Genomic DNA, 10177 nt, shown 5'->3' with positions numbered 1-10177 from the left:
TACAACTTGAAGGTTACATGCTGTACATTATCAATCTATCTAATCTCTGAACATCAAGAGCTTATTCTGAGGAAACTCTCACATATATTTTAACAAGGAACATCTACACAGTGAAAGTTAAGAGATAGCATGGTTTCTTCTGATTCTTCCTGTCTTGTGGCTCTCATGTATTTTGGGGTGCTTAACTAAAAGACCCAAAAGTCTTGCTCATGTTAGCAGCCAGTGGTATGGTTATGTCCTATGTTTCCTCATACATAGACCAGACACATTAGAAAAAAAATCATATTCTTTCTTCCATTTCTTACACAAAAGAAATCTTTCATCCCAGATAATCTAGGTTCAAAATCACAAAGCAAATGTAAATAGCACAAAATAACAACTCTCCAAGAAGGAAAAATAAAATGAATGAAGAGAGCAAGAAAAGTTGGCAAGGCTGGGCCTGGCTTCCGCTGTCCCAGCCATCGCAGTACATTGAGCTCCATAGAGACAGCACCGGGGCAAATGAGAGCCAGACAGGCACTGGGCGACTCTGTACCTCACTGAAGAGAACAAATAAACATAGGCAAAGGAGATCCTAAGAAGCTGAGAGGCATGGTGTCATCATGTGCATTCTTTGTGCAAACTTGCCCGAGAGGAGCACAAAAAGAAGCACCCAGATGCTTCCATTAACTTCTCAGAGTTTTCAAAGAAGTGCTCAGAGAGGTGGAAGACCATGTCTGCTAAAGAGAAAGGAAAATTTCAAGACATGGCAAATGCAGACAAGGCTCGTTATGAAAGAGAAATGAAAACTTACATTCCTCCTAAAGGAGAAACAAAAAAGTTCAAGGATTCCCAGTGCACCCAAGAGGCCTCCTTCGGCTTTCTTCTTGTTCTGTTCTGAGTATCACCCAAAAATCAAAGGAGAACATCCTGGCCTCTCCATTGGTGATGTCGCAAAGAAACCTGGAGAAATGTGGAATAATATTTCAGCAGATGACAAGCAGCCATATGAGAAGAAGGCTGCTAAGCTGAAGGAAAAGTATAAAAAGGACATCACTGCCTGTCAGACTAAAGGAAAACCTGACGCAGCAAAAAAGGGAGTCGTCAAGACTAAAAAAAGCAAGAAAAAAGAAGGAAGAGGAGGAAGAGAAAGATGAGGAGGAAGAAGAAGATGAAGAGGGTGAGGAGGATGAAGAAAAGGATGATGATGAAGTTGGTTTAGTGCAGTTTTTTTTTTTCATCTATAAAGCATTTAACTCCCCTGTACACAACTCACTCCTTTTGAAGAAAAAAAAAAGTAGAAATGTAAGGCTGTGTAAGAGTTGTTTTCAAACTGTACAGTCTTTTTTTTGTGTGTGTAGTTAACACACTACCAAATGTGTCTTTAGATAGCGCTGTCCTGATAGTATTTTCAATAACTGTACTTGCTTGGTACAGTACAGGAGTTGTAAACTGGCATGGAAATTTAAAGCAGGTTCTTATTGGTGCACAGCACAAATTAGTTATATATGGGGACGGTAGTTTTTCATCTTCAGTTGTCTCTGATGCCGGTTATACGAAATAGTCTTTGTTCTATTAATTGAATAACACTCTTTAATTGCAAAAAAAAAAAAGTTACAACAATTTTGTTGACATTTTGAATGCTTCTAAGTAAATGCAATTCATTTATTAAAAAAAGCTGGCTAACATTTTAGAGACCAGCATAACACTAATCTTTAAAAAGTCACACAGAATATTCTGGCATTTACCTTCTGCCAGTGTGTCGACTGATACAACGTGTCTGGAAATTAGATTGCACTTATACTTCTGACTCAGTTATTTTACCACTAAGAATTTATTCTGAAGAATAAGGATGATAATTGATGGTCAAAAGATGTATTGAAGCATTGTTTGCACAAAAGAAAAACTACAGGAAACACAGCTACGTGTCTGTGTGTCCTTGAGGGGATGCTGAGATGGTGGCTCATGCACATGGTGCGGAATAGAGGAGACTCCTAGTTGTGAAGATACATATGTCAGCATCTTGATGCATGAATGCCAGGAAGTGTCAAGACAAGCATTAAGTTCATTCAACAAATATTTGAATGTGTGCTAGGTACACACACAATTCCAGATTGTGGGGACAAAGCTAACAAAAGAAACAGGTCAACATCCTGTCCTGGTTAACATCTAAGAAGAATACGATCTAGGCAGAGGCAATAGCAATTTCAAAGGCTCTAATAAGAATCCCATTTGGTGTAGTCATGGAATAGCCCCAAATCAGTGAGGCTGGAGTGGATGAACTGAAGAAAGTGACAGGAGATAAGGTCATAAAGATGAAGTACGTGCAGGCCATTGGAGCCTTGGGGGTCCCTCTGAAGACTTTCTATGAAGTAAGCAGTTATTTCATCAGTATTTATTGAGCTCTCATTGGGTAACCTAATTTTGGACTATCAGTGAGTTGCTAAAACATACTCCTAGGATATTGTTTTAGTCTCTTGGAAGAAAGATGTTTTCATTTTGTTGTTGTTGTTGCTGTTATAATGCCTAAATATATGAAGGGGAAAATGTTAATGGAGGAAAATATGAACTGTGAAAGTGATATTATTACCTTAATCCTTGCATTACCTTTATTTTGCATTCTTTGTGTTATGGATTAGAGGTTATGGGAAAATAAAGAGGCCTATTGTGATGGCCTCCATCTCAGGGCTGCCCATAGTCCAGCAGCCTCATTTGTTTTAAAAAATCATTTATTTTTTATTTATTTATTTATTTATTTATTTATTTATTTATTTATTTATTTATGTAGCTCAGACTCATAGTGAACTTCCTGTCTCAGCCTCCCCAGCACTAGGATTACAGGCATGTGCCACCATGCCCAGTTTCAGGGCTGGCATGGCATGTGGAACTGCGGATCAAACTTGGGTTCTTGTGCCTGCCAGCAAGATACTCAGACCTCCGAGGTGTTTCCCCAGTCCACAGCAGTCTCTTTTAAGGAAGGTATGAGAATAAGGGTCATCCAGTAGAATGGTGAGAAATGTCCTCAATCCTCATCCCAGTCTACTATTTTGCAATCACAATTTTAATTACAAGGGTGATATAATCTAAGAAGGCTATCTGTGGCAGCCTTCTTGGGAGTGGCTGTTCTTGGAAGATCTGATTCTAGTAATCGGTCCAGAGAGTAATTGATCTAGAGAGTGTCATGTTAATTGACACACATAGAATTTCTGCACTCTGCTCTCCTGTGTAGAACCCTCTGTGATCTACAGGTACTGGATGAGTCTTATTTCACTGAAGATTCAGGTGACAATGGCAATAAACATAAGAGAAAGAGAAAGAGTATGGATCAGTCAGTATGTGTCCATCCCACCAGTGCAGAGACAGCTCAGCACATATACCTACTTGTTGAGGGCCCATTGCAACTAAAATGATTGTGTTAATTGAATCATGGATTCAGAATTTATGGTATCACTCAGTGAATGAGAGAATTCTGATCTCTAGTTCATCTCCTTAGAAGGCATCACAGTCACACCTCCACAACAACATTAAGGAATATGAATATGTTGGACAATGTGTAATTTTTCTTACTCAGCCCAAAGTTAAATTCCATAGTTACTATCTTCCAATGACTAGTACAATGTTGACGGTGAAACTGAAGAAAAATTTCTGATAAGGGCATAATGTGAAACACTTCGCTCTTTCCTCATGTATGTTTCATTCGTCTCCAAGTCCTTGGGCAAGATGAAGAGATAGACTTCTTCACTGCTGAGTGGGATTGCTAGTCATTACAGCATTTTGCTAAGGAATGCCCTCTGATGGTTATTGCCAGCCAGTAACCTTAAAAAGGTCAGTCTTTATTGGGAGATGCTGAGTCCTGGAAAATAACCACTTTCACATAAATTGCCTTCAGTGTTACATCAACTTCCGGAATTTAAGGACAGCCACATAAGAGTAAAGGGGGAGGAAACAGAGCAAATTTGTGGCCATCTTTGAGATCTTGGGCTGACTGTGAGCTTTGACTCATTCTACCCCACATGAGTAATAGCTAATTGCAGCTCTCTGAGGCTCAGTGGTAATTAATTAATCTAAGAAAGCCTGTCCATTAAAATGTACTCTCTGTTTTTATTTATACTTGTGAAAATATTTATGAGTAAATGTATTCTCCAAGGTAGAATAGTTCTTTTGTAGCAAAAACCTGCAAGTACCACTCACTGAGGCATTTTATGAATTCCTTAACAAATGAATTTTCAGATGTCTAACTCTTACCCATGAAATTTGGCTGACATACTGTAGAGATTGTTCCTTGATTCTAGGGAACTTTCCTTGCTATAGATCTCTACAGATTTTGCCTGTGTTATTCATACACATTTTATCGTAAATAAATACCCTGGTACAATTTACTGTCAACTTAAACACTTGTATGCTTGTATTTGCCCAGCTTTCTTAAATATAAATGCATTCCCCTTGGTTTCAGAGTCATGCAACTCTTTCCTCCTCTTTTTGTTCTCCTTTTTCCCTTTCCTGCTCTACTCCTCTCTTATTTTCTCATTATTTATATATATTTGACTATCTCCTAAATATCAGCCGTACTACTAGGAAATGTAGATATAGTATTAAGTATACAATTTAAAAGGCAATTGCAATTATACTAAAGCAACTTTGGCTGTAAATATGATGTCCCTGGAGTTCATATTAGTCTTTGTTTTAATATGCACTTACATTATGTTGCAACTTAAAAAAATTCAGTGTTTGTGTAAGTAAAACATCTTTTTCTCTTTACCAACAATTGTTCCGCTGTCTTTAGTGACACTGTGAAATTGTAAATTTTATGTATTTATAGGATTAAGGGATAAAAAATTATAACTTAATTGACAATTTTCCCAAATACTGATATACAAATTAAATGTAGAGAGGAGGAACACTATTGGTTCTCGGAACACTATTGGTTCTCTTTGTGTCGTCAGTGAGTAGTTTCCAAGCAAAAAGTATGATTTTCGCACATATGTGAGACAGTCCATATAGATTGAAGGAACAGGATAAACTCTCATAGTGTGGAGGAAATAGAGAGACAAAGGTAACACAAATAATTTTTATTAAAATTCACTCTCAAACAAGTACAAAAAAACAATAGAAATGAGTATAGGTCAAAAGTTAATATTAAAACAGTTCAAGCAAAAATAAGTATACAGAAACATTAAAATTTCAAATATGTCAATATTCGATATTAAACATTTCAATAGTTTAAATAAAATTAAACTATTGGCCCAGCCTAGGCACTTAAGCCCCATACGGGAAGAAGGTGTAACAAGACATTCCTGAAGAAGTCTTTTCTTTCCCAAAGGTGTTGTTTAGATCCAAAGGTGCTGTTTTAGACTAATATCTGAAGGATGGGGAAGAAACAGGAGAGAGAGAGAAGGGAAGGGAGAGAGAAGGGAAGGAAGGAAAAAAACTAATATTTCATGAGTTTTTTAAAAATAATATTAAAACTTTGTTAGGCACATATGCATTAATTCATTTAATCCTCACAACTCTCTTAATGCTTGATTTTCTTTCTCCCATTTTTAAGGCAAGAAAAGGAGCCCATAAAGCTTAAATCACTTGCCCCAAGGCATACAGCTGAAATGATAGAGGGATTATCCTCCAACTCCAGTCCAAACTCTTTCTTCTTTCCTCTAATATTAAATGTCTGTCCACTGTACCACAGCTTTAAGTGGAAAAGGTCTCTCAGTGGGTTTATGGATCTCAGAAGATGTTGATCTAGCTCATGCAATAGATACCTTTTTTGGAGCTTGGGAGTAGAGAAATCTGGACCACATTTCCAAGAGGGCAAGTCTGATTTGTCTATTTCTTCTTTGTTTCAGAAGAAAGACCTCAACGGTTGGCAGGGAAAGGCACAGAAGGATTGAATGCTGCCTACCAAAATGCTGGGCTATGAAAGTCCCCCTAGAGTATGGTCATTAGTAGAAAACAGAAAACAATGTATGATCAACAGAAATGCGCAAACTCCAATGTGCGTGTTAACCAATGGTTACGGAAATGAGTCGACTCTGATAACCTAGGTTCCTTCGCTGTCCAAATCTAAGGTTAAAGAAACCAAGGAAAGCCAAGCACACAGTAGGACTACACACTAAGTCATTTCTCCATGACATTCACAGCACCACAGGCTAACATGCTCTATCCTGATGGTCCTTTCTGAGTTGATGATTTTTCACAATGTATTTCATGGCTTCCATCCCTACATGAGACTTTATTACTATCACATAGGAATAAAAAGCCATAAAGCACTAGAGTGAATTTATCTTGGTCGGATGCAAAATTTATTTTCTTCACATGGCTTCCCAACCATTGCAAAGCTGACCAATCATTTCATGCTACATTAAGGCACATTTTAAACTACACGTAAGTGACAGGAAGCACACTTAAATCGTGACATCACAAATTAACAAGATTTTAGCCTTCAACGACATTCTTAGCTACAAGGACCAGGAAACAAGACCAGGAGACACTCAGCAACATTCAACCACTGAATTCGCCAAAAACAAAGGACACTGGGGAGAATCCCTAGAGAAAAGCTCTTCACTTTGACGTTGAACTTGGAAACACATAAGGAAAGACAGAAGACAGACAAGTCACTGGTATAAACTAAAACCAGGGGAATCACATCAAGCAGCTGACTTCAACTTTTCTCCCAGGCTTTCCTGTAGACTGACTGCCTACTTTTAGGTTCTTCACCTTGGGGCAGGTGGGGAGAGTTGACCTCAGCACCTGCTTGCACTGTAAGCAGAAAGCCTTTTACACCTAAATAACAAAGGGAAAAAAAAATAAAATCTATGGCATTCCAAGGGACTGTAACTGCTCATCTAGTGCCTTTCACGGGTCCTGGCATCACTCCCGTCCCCTCTGTGGAAACAAGTCTCTAACTACTTCCACAAACAATCATGAATCATGTGCAGTGCAATCTCTCATTGTTTTGAGTAACTCAGGCTCAGATTCCAAGAGCACCCTTTGCGCTATACTCCAGTGACCTTGCTTTTGGTTTTATCAAGACACTGAACAGTGGATACACTGAAACCAGCTCTCTAGGACCACTGGAAACTCAATGCCATAGTTCTGATGGGTTTTCTGACTTTTCAAAAATAAGCTTGAAGTACTTATTTACCAATTCCTAAAACACCATTCCACACTAATAGCTACTGCCCCATGCTTCCAAGAAAAAAAAAGGTTAAAAGTCAAAATTTAATAAAAAGACCCACTAATGTGAATTTCTCCATAGGAGTAAGATCTGGGCAAGCTATGCCCACTTGGAAGTTCCTGTAATGAAATCTTTGTTTGTGTGAATCACAAGGAGACTGGAAATAGTTAAATGAAAGGAAGTGCATACATAAATTCAATTATCATGCATGAAGCATGCAAATGATTTAAGCACTGCATCTGAAACTCTAGTTTATATTCATTAATTTCAGGTTGCACTTTTGAAGGAGCAAGGCATGCTAATTGGGTCCAGATTAATGCACTCCCAAACCTCTCCAATTTGTTTTTAGGTGAGGGTTAAATGATATGTATTAAAATAAACACAGCTGCTCATCTGCCTCCACCTTTTCCTCCCCCACTCCACCTCTGCCTCTACCCCCAGCTGGCTACCTCCCCTGCTTCTCTCCACCCCAGCTGGCTCCTCTCCCAGCCTGTCCCTCCCCCACTGGCTGCCCTCCCCTGCCACACCTCTCCTGCCTTTAGAGAAGGTATTTGAGAACCCTGAAATTGTCCTTTTGAAAATATACTGGAGTAGTAACTTGTGTATCAGCCATTTCAATACTTGCACTTCCTCCACAAACCAACAAAGAGCAGAAAGACTCAAGCCCATATCCACCCTGATGGGGCTGGACTGTGGCATCAAGAGTGTGTACAAAGCCATCAGACACATTCCCGGACAGTGTGCTCTTCCTACAAGTTTAGACCTAAGTTCTCTGGATCGGACAGAAGGGTAGTTTGAAAGAGTCCAGGCACATGCTTGCTTGCAGCCTAAATTGCTTAAGGTTGGCATGGCGATCCTGTGACTCAGTTATGTGGGAATCTAGAGATTCTAGACAGATCACTCTTCCCTGGCAAGATTAGCCTTGAAAATGAGAAAATTATTCATTGACTTATATTAGAAAGAAATAATGTTTGAAGAGCATGTTATCTTGTAAATAATGAGTATCTTGTAAGTAATGAGTACTGAATGCATTTAAAATAGTAAAATATTATTTTCCTAAATCTGATCTTTGCAAAAATAAAACAAAGAAAAAGGACTATGGGATACTGGAGATAAACTCAATTTGAAGCTGGAGTGGCAGGGACCCTTTACTAAAAAGCAGCCATCAAGGAGTTAAACCACGCACCAAATGAGGATGGGGGAGGGGGAATGCAAACTAATTTCACACTGAAAGTGATGTTTAATTTGAATCTGCTTGTCCCAAAGGGAAAAAAGGCTAGCCTTGTCACTTGACTCATAAAAAACCCTCCCCTTCCTCCTTTCCTATGAATTAAAAATTCAGATCCATCATTAATCATGATGTGACATATTCTCACTCTCTTTTTTCCTCCCTTCTGTTCCAAAAATCAGATGAAAGCTTTGAATCACATCTGAGCACCCATGGGTTGGCTAATCCTCCCAACCTACCTTTATAACAGAGAAAAGACGAGAACAAGGACACACACACACACACACACACACACACACACAGAGCTATCAATCACAGGACAGCAGTCACAACAAAGCACACAAGCACAGACATCTAGCAATTGTCACAGATTCAGAGACCTTGTTTCTTTACCCGAAGAATTTTCTGTAATTTTCAATTTCTGTGTATTTGCAAAGGTAAAGTGAGTCGCTGTCAATAGCAACAAGGGCGGGACTGAGATTAAAATTTTTAGCATTCTGACAAATGCCCTGTACTCTTTCATTAGGAAATACACCCAGGATAGTCCTGCCTCCTAAAAGAGAAAATGATTATATGCTAACCAAACCCTAAGTACAAGCTAAAGGTATTCACCTCTTGAAGCCATTCCTCAACTAGCCCCTTGGCATTCACTGGAATTATTCCCAGCACGAGCTCTACTTTCTCATTTTCTGCTGTCTCCATGTGGGTAATTTCTTTCTCATGATTAAAAGTGAGCTTGGCAGATCCTCCAAAGCGTGGTTTTAGGTGTGGTGGGGATCCAAGCGCATCCTTTGTCTAGGGCAGCTTTCTAATAATTCCTCATTGGACCATTGAACAGACAGGCAGTTCGGGGAATATTCATGCACCTAAAATGATTTTTTAAAAGGCAAACTTTATAGATATCTTTATACAAACATATTTTATACCGAAACAGACTGCTGGCAGATAAGATGAACTGTTTACCTTGGAAAGAATAGGTAGGCTTTTCTCTTTGAAATAATCACTGCAGCCTTTCCAAACGTCATCCAGAAGCGATTCTGCGTCCTTCGACTTATCCGGCATCTGAGGTGGTGCGATAACCCTCGCACCACTGGCCTCCTTCCCTGGCCCCTCCATTATTAGCCTCCTGGTGGGTGAGATAGAATACAGTGAATGTAATAACCCTACTTCACACAACAGGCTCACTCTTTTAAATTGAAAATCCCCTTATTACAAAACAAGGGGTGTCCTTTTTCTTCCACCTTTAAGTAGGACTGCCACATTCATTGCTTTTCACAAAAACGCAGCTGCTTTTTAAGCTACAGATAAATAGAATCTGCTAGGCGGTAATTCAACTCAGTCTGAATGCATTATTTTCTAAGACACTTTGGCGAGGGGCTTTTTATTATAAACTGGAAAGAACAAGGCAAGTCCTTTTCTCTTCTAATTATGAATGTGTTTTGTTCCCTACTATTACCCTACAATGTCAGATTGATCTTCTTCTTTCTCTGCAGCCAGTTCAATAAATCAACATTTTTCCCCTAGAAAATTAGAGGGCTGATGATTAAGTCTTCATGAACTTCAGTGACAAAAACAAAAATAGAATGAGGAAAGAACAAATGCAAATGGTGAAAACGAGGTGGCCAGCCAGCATCCAAGGAAGAGAAACTCCGGGTCCAACATCCCAGGTGAGGACAGACAGGATTTACTTGTTTAATTCCACTTTGATAATATTAAAGCTATGGGGGATTTTATTATATTGGCTGACCCAGGAAAAATATATATAATTTCTGATATGTATCTATATTTGAATTATATAT

At 38.9% G+C, this 10177-nt stretch overlaps 1 pseudogene; it reads left to right on the top strand.

Annotated features, from left to right (window-relative positions):
• The first annotated feature begins 564 nt into the window (after positions 1–564).
• LOC111817357 overlaps positions 565–10177 on the top strand; it is a 13118-nt pseudogene continuing 3505 nt past the window's right edge.

Source organism: Octodon degus, unplaced genomic scaffold, assembly GCF_000260255.1.
Source record: "Octodon degus isolate 3935 unplaced genomic scaffold, OctDeg1.0 scaffold00004, whole genome shotgun sequence".
NCBI lineage: Eukaryota > Metazoa > Chordata > Mammalia > Rodentia > Octodontidae > Octodon > Octodon degus.
This window is presented reverse-complemented; position numbering and strand designations above follow the sequence as displayed.